The following is a 16,203-nucleotide window of genomic DNA, read 5'->3' as shown; positions in this document are numbered from 1 at the left end:
CCGACCTGCACCCAGGTCAGGGCTTTTATACTAAAGGGGCTACCCCTGTTAAGGGGCACCCCACTCCTTTACCAGGGATATTCATGTTCCCCAGAGGGCATGGGAAGCTGATGGTTCCTATTCTGTGATCTCTGCTGAAGTTATAACAGTCCCCCCCCCCCAGACGTGTCCATATCTGTCGGAACCTGTCCTGGACCTCAGGTCCATTTAGATTGGGGTTGATGCTCTGGTGTGGTCTGTGTCAGCCTGGATGCCAATTACCGGACTGGAGTACAGAGCTTGCATGATGACCGCTGAGGCGGTGTTGTCGGCACGGTGGCCGGTGCTGGTGCAGGTGCCTTGGGTGAGGGCAGCTAGTCCATTGCGGTCTCTGAGTCGGCCTAAGTGGATCCTTGTCCAACATCTCGGTGTCCTCAGCTTTTGTCTGTGGCCACAAACAGGACCAGGGCCGGTGGTGACAGCAGTAGGGGTGGTAGAGCCAGTGGCGTGCCTGGTGGAGCTGGGACCGCAGGGGCGGCGGGGGCTGTTCAGTGGGGATATCCGGCATGCGGCACCGAAGATGATCCACATGGCGATTGGATTCCTGCCCTTGTGCCCTGACCTTGTAGAATGCCGCCCGGTGGCTGCCATAATGGCACTTGGGACCCAAACTGCCCCATCGCCAAAATTTTGGATGTGCATACCGTCGCCGGGGGTGAAATGCAGACCTGCGGACGGCGACCAGTGTTGATCTCGGACTGGTCCTGGTGGACCCTCCCGCCCAGATCGGGGATGACCAAGCTCAGGTAGGTGTGGAGACAATGGCCCATCAGGAGTTCCGCTGGTGCAAAGCCCGTCGTGGCATGCGTTGTCGTGTGGTAGAAGAAATTAAAACGCGCCAGGCGAGTGTCCCAGGATCCAGTCGTCAGCTTCTTCATGCCCAGCTTAAATGTTTGGTCCGCTCTTTCGGTCAATCCTTTCAAAGCTGGGTGGTGGGGACCAGTCCGCACATGTCGAATCGCATTGGCGGAGGCGAAAGCCACGCTTGCGAACACCATGCCGTTATCGGACATCAGTACTTTGGCGATTCCATGCGTACTGAAAATCTGGCGTAGTTTTTCCACAGTGGCCCAGGCGGTTGTCACCTGCACCTGCACCACTCCCAGCCACTTAGAGTGAGCATCTAGCAGGAGGAGGAACATTGCCACCTGGAAAAGGCCCACAAAGTCGATATAAACCCGGGCCCAAGATCCTCTGGGCCATTCCTAAGGGTGGAGTGGGGTTGCTGGGGGTAATCGTCGGTGCGCCTGACACTGGGGGCATCGCTGGGCTACTCATTCAATGTTATCGTCGATGTCGGACCATCAGACGTAGCTCCGGGCGAGCATCTTCATTTTAGACACTCGCAGATGTCCATTATGGAGATCTAGCAAGAACTCTGCATGTCCACGGTCTTTCACACATCTTACTATCCGACCTACCTTTCTGTCATCAGCAGATTTAGCATCCAAACCTTTGGTCTCTTCATCCTTGTCATATATTGGCAGTTGCGTCAACTCTGATTTATAAAGTGTCTAAGGAAATGGTTCAAACTCCTTACTAATCGCATCTTCATGAAATGTTCAAGGTTCTTCTCAAATTGATTTTCCAGTAAACGATTGGCATTTTGCACAAGCTGATGAAATTTGTAATGAATGCAGAACAGAATCAATTTAACTGATCAGTTGAAAAATAGTGAGATGGCATTTCACCTTAACTAATAATTACTGGGACCTGAGTGAACTCTTTAATGTATTGTCTTTTCCCATTAACCGTTCACTGAAAAGATCAATGATATTCTCCCTCTTTACCTCGTTTTTGTCGGAGTTATTCTCAGCGACGCACTGTATCCCATTCCCTGAGAAAGTACTCAGTGTTCAGCTCTTTTTTTTTGCAGAAATATATGATGCAATTCAGCAGACCAAAGCTAAATTCTGGTTTTGGGCGCATTTGGCAGGGAGTTTTGTGAAGGCTGAGTCGGCAAGATCGCAGCCATATTCAATGGCACTTAGTGCCAAAAATGAGCTCCCACGAGATTCTTTACATTACTGGCTCCGTCGCTGTTTGATTCGCCCAACTCGTGCCTCAGCTGCTCGTTGCTGAAAAGGTGGAGCTACTTTTAAATGCTCCCTCACTACTCACAGGCATGGCAGTGCACAGGCCTGCTCCTCACTTTGGGGATGCCAGCGTCACAAGGTTCTCGACACTTGAATGAGAGGTGGGGCACCGATGGGGTTGGCGGGCCAGTAGCAGGATGAGCAATGCCACCTGGGAGGCAGTGGATGTCAGTGTGGGTGGCATGATCAGGAGGATTGCCATCCAATGTTGGATGAAGACCAAGGACCTCCAATTAGCTGCAAGGGTAAGTTACCACATTTCTCCTGGCATCTATTCTGCCTGCCACCCCGCAAATTCCTAACCTCCCCCACCCAATCCAGTGGCTGACACCTCCCACCCTCCCACATCAGATCATCAGGCTTGTTCCTCAGACCCCGCCTGGCACCTACCAGCACAACCCTTTCATGTCCAGGTGCAGTGCCCACACATGCCACCTGGTATAGACCTCCAAGACTCACCCAGTGTATGGCTCACAATGCCCTCTCTTTGTCCCCGCAGGAGAAGATAGCCCATAATAAATGGGAAAGGGCCAAGACGGGGGGGGGGGGGGGGGGGGATCCCAGAGATTTGAGTCCTCACCCCCTATGAGGAATGGGCCCTGGAAATCCTGGGGTCGCCCGAGGAGAGAGCAGTCACCATCAGCGAGCTTGGCTTGCGCCAGGGAGATGTGGATCCGCTGCCCCTTCACCCAGATGACTTGTCTCAAGTGAGTTGTTCGTGCGAGACAAAATGATCCTTCCCTCTCTCTGACCACGTGTCCATTGTCTTGCAGGATCACCATCTGATGAGGCCGGGTCGTATTCCCTCCCCCTACCCAAGAGAACACCTGGGTGGAGAGCTCTGAGGAGAACATCAGTAAGGCGTCACAGCTATCATCCGCCCATTCCACCAGTACAGAGACACACACCTCAGTGGGTCACAGGATGTGAACATCAATGAGAAGACCACCATTTGTTACCCATCCCTAATTGTCCTTGAGAAGATGATGGTGAGCCACCTTCTTGAACTGCTGTCGTCCATTTGATGTAGGTACACCCACTGTTTTGGTAGTGAGTTCCAAGACGTTGACCCAGTGACCATGAGGAATGATGGTGTAGTTCTAAGTCAGGATACTATATACCTGGAGGGGAACTTGCAGGTGGTGGTATTATCATGCAGCTGCAATCCTTCACCTTCCAATGTTCGGAAGGCGCTGTTGAAGGAGGCTGAGTGAGTTGCTGCAGTACATTTGTGGAGGGTTCACACTACTGCCGCTGTGCTCATTCTGGCAAGTGTAGGGTATTCCATCACACTCCTGACTTATACCTTGTATCCGGTGAGGAACTTCTCAGGTGTCAGGAGGTGAGTTACTCTCTGCAGAATATCCGGCCTCAAAGCTGGTCTTGTAGAAATCATATTTATATGTCTGATGCAGTTAAGATTCAATGGTAACATCCAGATGTTGATGGTGGGGTATTCAGCAATGGTAATGCCATTCAATGTGAAAGGGAATTCGTTGGTTTCTCTCTTGTTGGGCATGTCCATTGCCTGACACTTGTGTGGCAAGAATGCTACTTGACACTTACCAGCCCAAGTCTGAATGTTGCCCAGGGTCTTGCTGCTTGCCGGCATAGACTGCTTTCGCATCTGAGGATTCAGGAATGGTACTGAACATCATGCAATCATCAGTGAACATCCGCACTTCCAACCCTATGATGGAATGAAGGTCATTGATGAAGAAGCGAAAGATGGTTAAGCCTACAACCCTGGCCTGAGGAAGTCCTGCACCAACATCCTGGATGGTGCTGAAATGTCTGGCCTCAAACAGCCCCAACCACCTTCCTTCACGCTACGTAAAGCTCCAACCAGTGGGGAGCTTTCCATGATTCCCAATTATTTAAATTTTACTAGATTTTCTTGATACCCCACTCAGTTAACTGCCATATTAATATCGAGGACAGTCTCTCTGACCTCAACTTATGAATTCCACTCTTTTGTCTGTGTTTGAGTCAAGGCTGTAATGACGTGTAGAACTTAGTGATCCTGGAAGAACCCAAATTGAACGTTCATCAGCGGATTATTGTTGAGCCACTTGGTAGATAGTACTGTCAGTGACATCATCCCCCACTTTGCTGATGATTAAGTGTAGACTGATGAGGCAGCAATTGGCTGGATTGGAATTGCACTGGTTTTTGTGGACAGGACATACCTGGGCATAAGAATGTAAGAAATATGATCAGGAGTCGGACATTTGGCTGATCGAGCCTGTTCCACAGTCCAATATCCTGGCTGATCTGATTTTGGCCTGAACTCCATTTTCCTGGCTACTCCCCAAAACCATTGACTAATTTGCAAATCAAAAATCTGTCTAAGTCAGCCTTGAATATATTCAATAAACTAGCCTCCACTGCTCTGTGGGGTGGAGAGTTCCAAAGATTAACGACCATCTGAGTGAAAACATTCTTCCTCACCTTCAGTTTAAATGCAAGACCACATACTTTGAAACTGTGTCCCCTAGTTTTAGATTCCCCCAGAAGTGGACACAGCATCTGTCACGTCCTCTAAATATTTGCATAGTTTCAATCAGATCACCTCTCATTCCGCTAAAGGGTACAAGACCGACTTGCTCAACCTTTCCTCAAAGGACAACCCTTTCATCCCGGGGATCAACCTAGTGAACCTTCTCTGAACTGCCTCCAGTGCTGGTACAGTAAAACCTTTGTTACCTGCCATGCTCTGGCCAGTTAATCAAAAATGCTGATTAACATGGAGTCAACAGATTATTTACTATGTTGGCCTGGTCAAAGCTTTTTAAGAATCAAATGTCATTAGATTTGCATTTCAGGAAGCTGACGACACAATACCACAAAAGGGATCGGAATTTGGGGAGAACTGACACGCAACAGTAACTTTGAAACATCAGGCCAGCAGACAGGTTGACTGCACTGTAAATGTACTGCTGATTCAGGTACATATTCAGCATCCCTTTTCCGAAATGCTTGGGGCTGAAAGTGAGTCGGATTTTGGAATTTTTAGGATTTGGGAATACCTGTATAAGGTAGCTCATCCAGCGGGTTTCTATTGCGGACAGAAGGGGGTTGTGTAATCCCCTGCTGACTGGCGAGGCACATTACAAAGCGGATTGAAAGAGAGATAGAGAGAACTCGGGCCCCGCGTCCACAGCCATGGGCGCTGCTCTCACGATGTCTTGCATTCCGTGCGCAGGCAGAGTCTGGCAACTCGTCTCCAGAATCCCAGCTCAACCAGGTGGACCAAATCTTTGCACTCACTTCTCGGAGAGCAGGGTGTAGCCCAGCTCTTCCGCACCTTCCTGCGCGTGGATGCGCTGGATTTCTGGTTCGCCTGTAACGGACTCAGGCAGATGGACTTTTGACATCCCATGACACTGAGAGTGGCTAAAACGATCCACAGCTGCTATGTGGAGAACAGCGCTGTGTTCAGACAGCATCAAGAAACAGCAAATTGGTTCAGCAATGTTTGACCAATCCAAAAAAAAGAGCAGATTTCAGATTTCTAGAATTTCGGATAAGGGGTGCTCAACCTATATTGGGAGAGATGTTCATAGAATTCATAGAATTTACAGTGCAGAAGGAGGCCATTCGGCCCATCGAGTCTGCACCGGCTCTTGGAAAGAGCACCCTACCCAAGGTCAACACCTCCACCCTATCTCCATAACCCAGTAACCCCAAGGGCAATTTTGGACACTAAGGGCAATTTATCATGGCCAATCCACCTAACCTGCACATCTTTGGACTGAGGGAGGAAACCGGAGCACCCGGAGGAAACCCACGCACACACAGGGAGGATGTGCAGACTCCACACAGACAGTGACCCATGCCGGAATCGAACCTGGGACCCTGGAGCTGTGAAGCAATTGTGCTATCCACAATTCTACCGTGTTAAAAGATGAATATTTCTACATTTCACTGTGATCAAAACCTGGTAGAAATAAGTTGCTTCATATCAAGAGTTTCATATTCACAAATGAAGAAGGTTTTGTTGTATTTCCACCCATCTCAGTACAAACCAATAAGATTGTATATTGCATTAGTTATCCTGCCTTGTCAGTGTGATCTTATTTGGCTCCCATTTTACATTTGAAAGCTGTTCCACGGAAGTGCCTCTGACTCCCCATGTTCCCCATTCTCTGTTAATTATTGTTGTTTCATTAACACATCATGCAGCCCCAAAAAATTTTTCGGGCTTCTCCTATTTTTTTAAAAGGCTGCTGAAAAATCATCACCTCGGCTATGCTTTCAGCCAACTTTATTTTTATTTAACGTTGCTTCCCTTCTGCCTGGTGTAACATTTCTGGAAAGCACTCTGAGGCTCTGTTCGCTGTGTATGGAGCAAGAAGGAGTACCAATGCCTCTACCGGACGTTTGGCTAGCCATACCGAGATGATGCAACAGCACTCAGAAATCTGCAGGTTCCAGATAACTTCTGAATGCCTTCCGGTGCAGATACAATGGGCCAAATTATCTCCTCCTGTGCCGTAACAATTCTTCTGTGGTTGGTAAAGTAATGATTTTCACTGGGGATATTAGAAATTCTAGGGTGCGATCTAACCAAATTGGAACAGCATCCGGTAACGAGCGCATTTAGCCGGGTGTTTCCCAGCGCTCGTCGCGCTGAGAAACACCAGGCTGTCTATTGGGATTCTGTTTCAATTCAGAGCCTCAGTGGGCTGCACTTAGACCCGGGGGTGCACCGCTCTTATGAGGTTGGGTGCCGGGGGACGCAATGGCCCCCTTGTTGGTGAGTTGGGGCGCGATGGGGTCCGGAGGTCGCGGTGGGAGGGGGCGGGGGCTGGATATCAGGGCGCCAGATCTCTTCCTGCACTGGTGTACTGGAGTAGTGTACTCTCCACTGGAGTAGTACCGGATGATTGGAGGGAGGCAAATATTGTTCCCCTGTTCAAGAAAGGGAGTAGGGAAATCCCTGGGAATTACAGACCCATCAGCTTATTGTGGTGAGCAAAATATTGGAAAGTATTCTGAGAGATAGGACTTATGATTATTTAGAAAAACATAGTTTGACTAAAGATAGTTAGCATGGCTTTGTGAGGGGCAGGTCATGCCTCACAAGCCTCATTGAATTCTTTGAGGATGTGACGAGGCACATTGATGAAGGTCGGGCAGTGGATGTGATGTATATGGATTTCAGTAAGGCATTTAATAAGGTTCCCCATGGTAGGCTCATTCAGAAAGTTAGGGGGCATGGGATACAGGGAAATTTGGCTGTCTAGATACAGAATTGGCCGAAAGAAGACAACAATTGGTAGTGGATGGAAAGTATTCCGCCTGGAGGTCGGTGACCAGTGGTGTCTCACAGGGATCTATTCTGGGACCTCTGCTCTTTGTGGTTTTTATAAATGACTTGGATGAGGAAGTGGAAGGGTGGGTTCGTAAGTTTGCCGATAACACAAAGGTTGGGGGAGTTGTAGATAGTGCTGAGGGCTGTTGCAGGTTACAACAGGACATTGACAGGATGCAGAGCTGGGCTGAGAAGTGGCAGATGGAGTTCAACCTAGATAAATGTGAAGTGATTCATTTTGGAAGGTCGAATTTGAATGCTGAATACAGGGTTAAAGGAAGGATTGTTGGAAGTGTGGCGGAATAGAGGGATATTGGGGTCCACATGCATAGATCCCTCAAAGTTGCCACCCAGGTTGTTAAGAAGGCATATGGTGTGTTGGCTTTCATTAACAGGGGGATTGAGTTTAAGAGCCGCGAGGTTTTTGCTGCAGCTTTATAAAACTCTAGTTAGACCACACTTGGAATATTGTGTCCAGTTCTGGTTGCCTCATTATAGGAAGGATGTGGATGCTTTGGAGAGGGTGCAGAGGAGATTTGCCAGGATGCCGCCTGGAATGGAGGTTATTTCTTATGAAGAAAGGTTGAGGGAGCTAGGGCTTTTCTCACTGGAGCGAAGAAGGAAGACTGGTGACTTGATAGAGGTGTACAAGGTGATGAGAGGCATGGATAGAGTGGATAGCCAGAGACTTTCCCCCAGGGCGGAAATGGCTGTCACGAGGGGACATAGTTTTAAGGAGATTGGAGGAAGGTAGCCCAAGGATGCTGGGACTGCTACCCTAATGCTTGGTGGGGGGGTGGGTGACCCTCCACAGGGGTGAGCTGCCATGGGAGGATGGGGGGAGACACTGGTGGGGAACCGGGGGGCAACTGCTCACGGCACCACCATGCCAACCCTTGCATCGTGTGTACCCGTTGCTGGTGCAACACTTTTCCCTGCCTATGACCACCCATAACGTCCACCGACTGCTGAGGCCTCTGGCTCCATGGCTGAAGGCTGTTGCTAATAGTGAATTGGCAATCATGGTTAAGTGAGCATTTCACAGTTGCCAAGTGGATCCTTGTGGGTGGATGGGCCATGTCGCATGTGGGAGTCATTGCCATGCATCCCAATCACCTTGATGCCTGGAGATAGTGCTTGAACACTGCAGGGCAACACCTCACATGCAACATCTGAACACCCGGGGGATGGGACACAGCTCTGGGGACATGTCCACGGCCGGAGGGTGGGTGAGCCTGGAGAGATGGGCAAAGGGTCCGGGGGTCAGCCCACATTGTGGAAGGAAGTGACAGAGGCATCATAATGGTTGTGTGAAAAGGTGTTTAATGCGTTGTACAAACCTCCCCTACCTACCACCCCACCCCCTCCCCCCATCCCCTCCCCCGGTGCCCTCAGTGTTCCTCAACGTGCTTGGCCCTCCTAGCTCTACCACTATGTCTAGGTGTTTCCCCAGGCTGCACATCATTGGTGGAGGCTGCCACCTGCCGACCTCGTCCCGTGGCCTTCGATGCCCGGGGCCGGCATCCTCTGGGGGCTCTGGGGCCGGAGGGCTTGTCGGCGGCACGTGCACAGCTTTGCTGCCCTGTCCCGTGTGCTGACCGCAAGACGCAGCCCAATCAGAGGGGTGGAACCCGGGAGCTGTTGGCCACCGTCGCCACTCCATGGGATGGGTATGGGTTGGCACTTAGCGACCCCTCCACCTGGTCGGTGCCCATAGGGTCCTAGGGTTCACCTAGGACGGAGGGGCAGCTGGTTCGAGCCTGGCTGCCCCTGCATCATCTGGCTCTGCCAGCCCTGGCGGCTTCCCATGATCTGCACCATCGCGTCGACACCCTCAGCGATGCTCCTCAGTGACTGGGCCAATCTCAGCAGTGCCCCATCCATGCCCATATGCAACTGGGACAAGCTCCGCAGCGTCTTGGCCAAGCCCATCTGAGAGCGGGGCATGTCCCGCAGAACCTCATCAAGGACAGCCTGCTGGGTCGCATCCCCCATGAGTCGGACATTCTGCCGAGACTCTCAGCCATGGCCGTCACTGACTGAGCGACGCCTTGGACACCTTCACTCATGGTGCTGACATTGTGTACCAGGCTCTCCACTGCGGTTGCCACCCTAGCAGTGTTGGCCTCGGTGCCACGTATTGGCTGCGCCATCAGCTGCGGCCCCAGCCTCTGGGACACCTCAAATCGGCTATAGATCTGCTTGAGTGACACTGACAGCTGGTCGCTGCCGCCATCTCATCCCAGGCAGCACTGGCTGCTTGTGGCTGACTCTCTGGGACCCTCAGGGGAACACAAGATCACTTGTGGTCTCCACAATGTCTAGGAGCCTCCCCCGGTCAGCATTCCTGAATCTTGGGGCTTGTCTCCTCGGCGCCATTGTTTCGAGCTGGCTGGTGTTGGCTGAGCAAGTGCAGCTTAAGTGCTGCTCGACCGTGTTAGCGGGGAGCTGGCAGCACGGTCCCGGCGAATCAGCTGACGAGCCTTCATTTGCGGCGAGAAGCCTGTGAGGCCTCCTTAAGTGGACCAATTAATGTTGAATAGCGTTGCCGGCTTTGCTGGGCCGAGCGCCGGGAAGCTCGCGGCAATTCGTTGCGCAGGTCAAAGAGACACAGCCTGAGTGGGTGAGACACATCCAGAGTGGGAATTTGAAACTTGGTAATTTGGTGCAGTGAGGTAACCAGGAAAGGTAAGTGGTAAATCTAATTCTGCTGTTTTTCAGTTAAAGGTGCAGTGTAGATTAGTGTCTGATTGGCTGAAGCTGCCCCCACCCTGGCAGTCACCTGAGGCCTGTTTAGGGGCACAAAGGTACACATTGTATTCTTCTCTTTGAAGTTTAAGTAGTGTGAGTCATCCTGAAGTCTGTATAAAAGACAGACAGAAAGTGCACTCAGTAAGCGTAGCGCAGGTCAAAGAGACACAGCCCGAGTGAGTGAGACACATCCAGAGTGGGAATTTGAAACTTGGTAATTTGGTGCAGTGAGGCAATTCGGTGCAGAGTGGGAGAAGGTGCGTTTTCCCTACTGTTTTGTTCTCTCTCTTTCTTCTGGCCTGTAACTTTTAATCAGCAGGGAGAGAACCTGAGAGCATCTGAGACCCTCAGAAGGTAAGCAAGTGATTTTTACTCATTTTTACTTTTAGTACATTTTCAAATTGTGTGTGTGTGTGTGGGGGGGGGGGGGGGGGGGGGGTGGTGGGGGGGGGGGGGGGGGGGGGAGAGAATCTGAAGTGACATCACAGAAAAGCTGAGACCTGATTGGGCTGGTTGGGAATCTACACTAAATTTAAAAAATTAAGCATTGATAAACTAATTAAACATAATTACTTAATTATAATTTAGAGGGGTATCTAAGCCAGAGATCGGAGAGTACTGTAATTAGCTTTCACATTTATAGTAGAAATCTAGTGCTAGGACACATATAGTTAACAGTAACTTTAAAAAAAAACTTTTCACTTTAATTTACTAATTAATTGACGCAATGTCTGTTAGCGGGGTGCAGTGCTCTGACTGTGAGATGTGGCAGGTCCGGGAGGCTTCCAGCGTCCCGGATGGCTTCATCTGCAGAAACTGCACCCAACTGGAGCTCCTCACAGACCGCATGGTTCGGTTGGAGCAGCAGTTGGATGCACTTAGGAGCATGCAGGTGGCGGAAAGCGTCATAGATAGCAGTTATATAAATGTGGTCACACCCAAGGTGCAGGCAGAGAAATGGGTGACCACCAGAAAGGGCAGGCACTCAGTGCAGGAATGCCCTGTGGTTGTCCCCCTCTCGAACAGGTATACCCCATTGGATACTGTTGGGGGGGATAGCCTATCAGGGGAAAACAGCAGCAGCCAGAGCAGTGGCACCAGGGCTGGCTCTGATGTTCAGAAGGGAGGGTCAAAGCTCAAAAGAGTAATAGTCATAGGGGACTCTATAGTCAGAGGCACAGATGGGCGCTTCTGTGGACGTGAAAGAGACTCCAGGGTGGTATGTTGCCTCCCTGGTGCCAGGGTCCAGGATGTCTCTAAACAGGTAGAGGGCATCCTGAAGGGGGAGGGCAAAGAGGCCGTTGCACATATTGGTACTAACGACATAGGCAGGAAGGGGCATGAGGTCCTGCAGCAGGAGTTCAGGGAGCTAGGCAGAAAGTTAAAAGACAGGACCTCTAGGGTTGTAATCTCAGGATTACTCCCTGTGCCACGTGCCAGTGAGGCTAGAAATAGAAAGATCGAGCAGCTAAACACGTGGCTAAACAGCTGGTGTAGGAGGGAGGGTTTCAGTTATCTGGACCACTGGGAGCTCTTCTGGGGCAGGTGTGACCTATATAAGGACGGCTTGCATCTAAACTGGCGAGGCATAAATATTCTGGCCGCGAGGTTTGCTAGTGTCACAGGGGAGGGTTTAAACTAGTATGGCAGGGGGGGTGGACACGGGAGCAATAGGTCAGAAGGTGAGAGCATTGAGGGAGAACTAGGGAATAGGGACAGTATGGCTCTGAGGCAGAGCAGACAGGGTGAAGTTGCTGAACACAGCGGGTCTGGTGGCCTGAAGTGCATGTGTTTTAATGCAAGAAGTATTACGGGTAAGGCAGATGAACTTAGAGCTTGGATTAGTACTTGGAACTATGATGTTGTTGCCATTACAGAGACCTGGTTGAGGGAAGGGCAGGATTGGCAGCTAAACATTCCAGGATTTAGATGTTTCAGGCAGGATAGAGGGGGATGTAAAAGGGGTGGCGGAGTTGCGCTACTGGTTAGGGAGAATATCACAGCTGTACTATGGGAGGACACCTCAGAGGGCAGTGAGGCTATATGGGTAGAGATCAGGAATAAGAAGGGTGCAGTCACAATGTTGGGGGTTTACTACAGGCCGCCCAACAGCCAGCGGGAGATAGAAGAGCAGATAGGTGGACAGATTTTGGAAAAGAGTAAAAACAACAGGGTTGTGGTAATGGGAGACTTCAACTTCCCCAATATTGACTGGGACTCACTTAGTGCCAGGGGCTTAGACGGGGCAGAGTTTGTAAGGAGCATCCAGGAGGGCTTCTTAAAACAATATGTAGACAGTCCAACTAGGGAGGGGGCTGTACTGGACCTGATATTGGGGGAATGAGCCGGCCAGGTGGTAGAAGTTTCAGTAGGGGAGCATTTCGGGAACAGTGACCACAATTTAGTAAGTTTTAAAGTGCTGGTGGACAAGGATAAGAGTGATCCTAGGGTGAATGTGCTAAGTTGGGGGAAGGCTAATTATAACAATATTAGGCAGGAACTGAAGAACCTAGATTGGGGGCGAATGTTTGATGGTAAATCAACATCTGACATGTGGGAGGCTTTCAAGTGTCAGTTGAAATGAATTCAGGACCGGCATGTTCCTGTGAGGAAGAAGGATAAATACGGCAATTTTCGGGAACCTTGGATAACGAGAGCTATTGTAGGCCTCGTCAAAAAGGTAAAGGAGGCATTTGTCAGGGTTAAAAGGCTGGGAACAGACGAAGCCTGTGTGGAATATAAGGAAAGTAGGAAGGAACTTAAGCAAGCAGTCAGGGGGGCTAGAAGGGGTCACGAAAAGTCATTGGCAAATAGGATTAAGGAAAATCCCAAGGCTTTTTACACGTACATAAAAAGCAAGAGGGTAGCCAGGGAAATGGTTGACCCACTGAAGGATAGGCAAGGGAATCTATGTGTGGAGCCAGAGGAAATGGGCGAGGTACTAAATGAATACTTTGCATCAGTATTCACCAAAGAGAAGGAATTGGTAGATGTTGAGTCTGGAGAAGGGTGTGTAGATAGCCTGGGTCACATTGAGATCCAAAAAGACGAGGTGTTGGGCGTCTTGAAAAATATTACGGTAGATAAGTCCCCAGGGCCTGATGGGATCTACCCCAGAATACTGAAGGAGGCTGGAGAGGAAATTGCTGAGGCCTTGACAGAAATCTTTGGATCCTCACTGTCTTCAGGTGATATCCCGGAGGACTGGAGAATAGCCAATGTTGTTCCCCTGTTTAAGAAGGGTGGCAAGGATAATCCAGGGAACTACAGGCCGGTGAGCCTTACGTCAGTGGTAGGGAAATTACTGGAGAGAATTCTTCGAGACAGGATCTACTCCCATTTGGGAGCAAATGGACGTATTAGTGAAAGGCAGCACGGTTTTGTGAAAGGGAGTTCGTGTCTCACTAACTTAGAGTTTTTCAAGGAGGTCACAAAGATGATTGATGCAGGTAGGGCGGTGGATACTGTCTATATGGACTTCAGTAAGGCTTTTGACAAGGTCCCTCATGGTAGACTAGTACAAAAGGTGAAGTCACATGGGATCAGGGGTGAGCTGGCAAGGTGGATACAGAACTGGCTAGGTCATAGAAGGCAGAGAGTAGCAATGGAGAGATGCTTTTCTAATTGGAGGGCTGTGACTAGTGGTGTTCCGCAGGGATAAGTGCTGGGACCGTTGCTGTTTGTAGTATATATAAATGATTTGGAGGAAAATGTAACTGGTCTGATTAGTAAGTTTGCAGACGACACAAAGGTTGGTGGAATTGCGGATAGCGATGAAGACTGTCAGAGAATACAGCAGGATTTAGATAGTTTGGAGACTTGGGCGGAGAGATGGCAGATGGAGTTTAATCCGGACAAATGTGAGGTAATGCATTTTGGAAGGTCTAATGCAGGTAGGGAATATACAGTGAATGGTAGAACCCTCAAGAGAATTGAAAGTCAGAGAGATCTAGGTGTACAGGTCCACAGGTCACTGAAAGGGGCACCACAGGTGGAGAAGGTAGTCAAGAAGACATACGGCATGCTTGCCTTCATTGGCCGGGGCATTAAGTATAAGAATTGGCAAGTCATGTTGCAGCTGTATAGAAGCTTAGTTAGGCCACACTTGGAGTATAGTGTTCAATTCTGGTCGCCACACTACCAGAAGGATGTGGAGGCTTTAGAGAGGGTGCAGAAGAGATTTACCAGGATGTTGCCTGGTATGGAGGGCATTAGCTATGAGGAGCGGTTGAATAAACTCGGTTTGTTCTCACTGGAACGACGGAGGTTGAGGGCGACCTGATAAAGGTCTACAAAATTATGAGGGGCATAGACAAAGTGGATAGTCAGAGGCTTTTCCCCAGGATAGAGGAGTCAATTACTAGGGGGCATAGGTTTAAGGTGCGAGGGGCAAGATTTAGAGTAGATGTACGAGGCAAGTTTTTTACACAGAGGGTAGTGGGTGCCTGGAACTCGCTACCGGAGGAGCTGGTGGAAGCAGGGACAATAGTGACATTTAAGGGGCATCTTGACAAATACATGAATAGGATGGGAATAGAGGGATACGGACCCAGGAAGTGTAGAAGATTGTAGTTTAGTCAGGCAGCATGGTCGGCATGGGCATGGAGGGCTGAAGGGCCTGTTCCTGTGCTGTACTTTTCTTTGTTCTTTGTTTGTAATTCCTGCTCGCTACCACACTTAGAAAGCTTTCCGGGGAATTGTGCCCAGCTATGTTCTTTTTATCGGTCTGATGTTATGCATCTATCCAGCTCTTGGTCCATTATAAAGTTCAAGTATTCCTCTGCAGCAGAACACGTTTAGGCAATGGAGGACTGTGTTGGGCAAGGGAAAATTCAAATCCAATATTGATTAAAGAATGCACATTTGGCCAGAAGGAATCGTAGAAATGTGTAAACAGCTGACGAAGGGCTGCTAACATTGCCAAACTGAAGCTTGGCAAAATAAATCTTTGTGCGCAGCATCCTGCAGTTCTGCAAAGTGTGAGGGGAATTCATAGTTCCAGTAAAAAAATCAAAGATGCTAATAGATGCAGAGACAAGGTTTTGTGTCATTATCTTCCGAAAATCAGGACCTATAAATCACCTGGTCAGAAGAATGTTATGATCCTTGTTCAACTCATTATTATTTGCTTTATGGTTATTTACTGCAAAGCACCAGTGACACACCAAATAACTACTTCAATTATTTCCAACAATAATCAGTTTTATGTGGTCTGTAGTTCAAAGTCTCCTGGGAGGCTCATCCTCTTGGAGACAAGATTTGCCTGCTCCTATTATTCAATCCTGAATAGTATTCCTATTCATGCTGCTGTTAACGTACTTCCAACTCTCTCTATCTTCATACTTTAGATCTGACCCTTGAATTAACTCATAGGCCAGAATTTTACACTCCCCCCACCCAGTGGGTTCGAAGTTTGGGGGGGTGAGGGAGCATGAAATTGCTCGGAAAGGATTCCCTCCTGGTTCCCACCTGCCCCAATCCCGCAGTGATTTGATGCTGTCACGGGGAGGGCCTTGAATGGGGCGCCTGCCCATGGAGTGGCCATTTAGTCGCACTTAAATCCATTTCCCGCCCAGCCTCAAGTTTTAGGCTGGCGGGCGATGACAGCTCATGGTGGAGGGGGGGAGGGGGGGGGGGGCACTCAGGAATAAAGAAAGTTAGATCTCAGGCGAGAAGGCGGTTTGGGTGCCTCCATCAGAAGCCCCCTTCTGACCAAGACACCCCTCACTTCAAGCCTGGTAACCTTCGGACCTCCGTCCCTTCTCAGCCGACCTCAAGACCCTGGTTTCCCATCTCATGATCTCCCAGACCTTCCCTACCCTCCCTGCGCTGAGATCCCTGTCTCCTACCTGGGTATCCAGTTTCTTGGACTTAGCCTCAGGCTGGTTGGTGCAAGCTGGCTGGTGCAATTTATCTTCCAGCCACTGCAGCGCTGTTGCTGGAGGGACTGGAGAGCTGCCGGCCAATCTCATTGGCCGGCAGCGCTCTAAAGCTAGACTT

General features: G+C 49.8%; 1 protein-coding gene across 1 annotated transcript in view; it reads right to left on the bottom strand.

The window, feature by feature from the left end:
- LOC140408472 (short transient receptor potential channel 3-like) overlaps positions 1 to 16,203 on the bottom strand; it is a 234,142-nt gene that overhangs the window by 157,068 nt on the left and 60,871 nt on the right. The window lies entirely within an intron of this gene.

This window comes from Scyliorhinus torazame, chromosome 3 (assembly GCF_047496885.1).
Source record: "Scyliorhinus torazame isolate Kashiwa2021f chromosome 3, sScyTor2.1, whole genome shotgun sequence".
Classification (NCBI taxonomy): Eukaryota; Metazoa; Chordata; class Chondrichthyes; order Carcharhiniformes; family Scyliorhinidae; genus Scyliorhinus; species Scyliorhinus torazame.
Note: the sequence above shows the minus strand (reverse complement) of the source record. Positions and strands in the feature narration are given on the sequence as shown.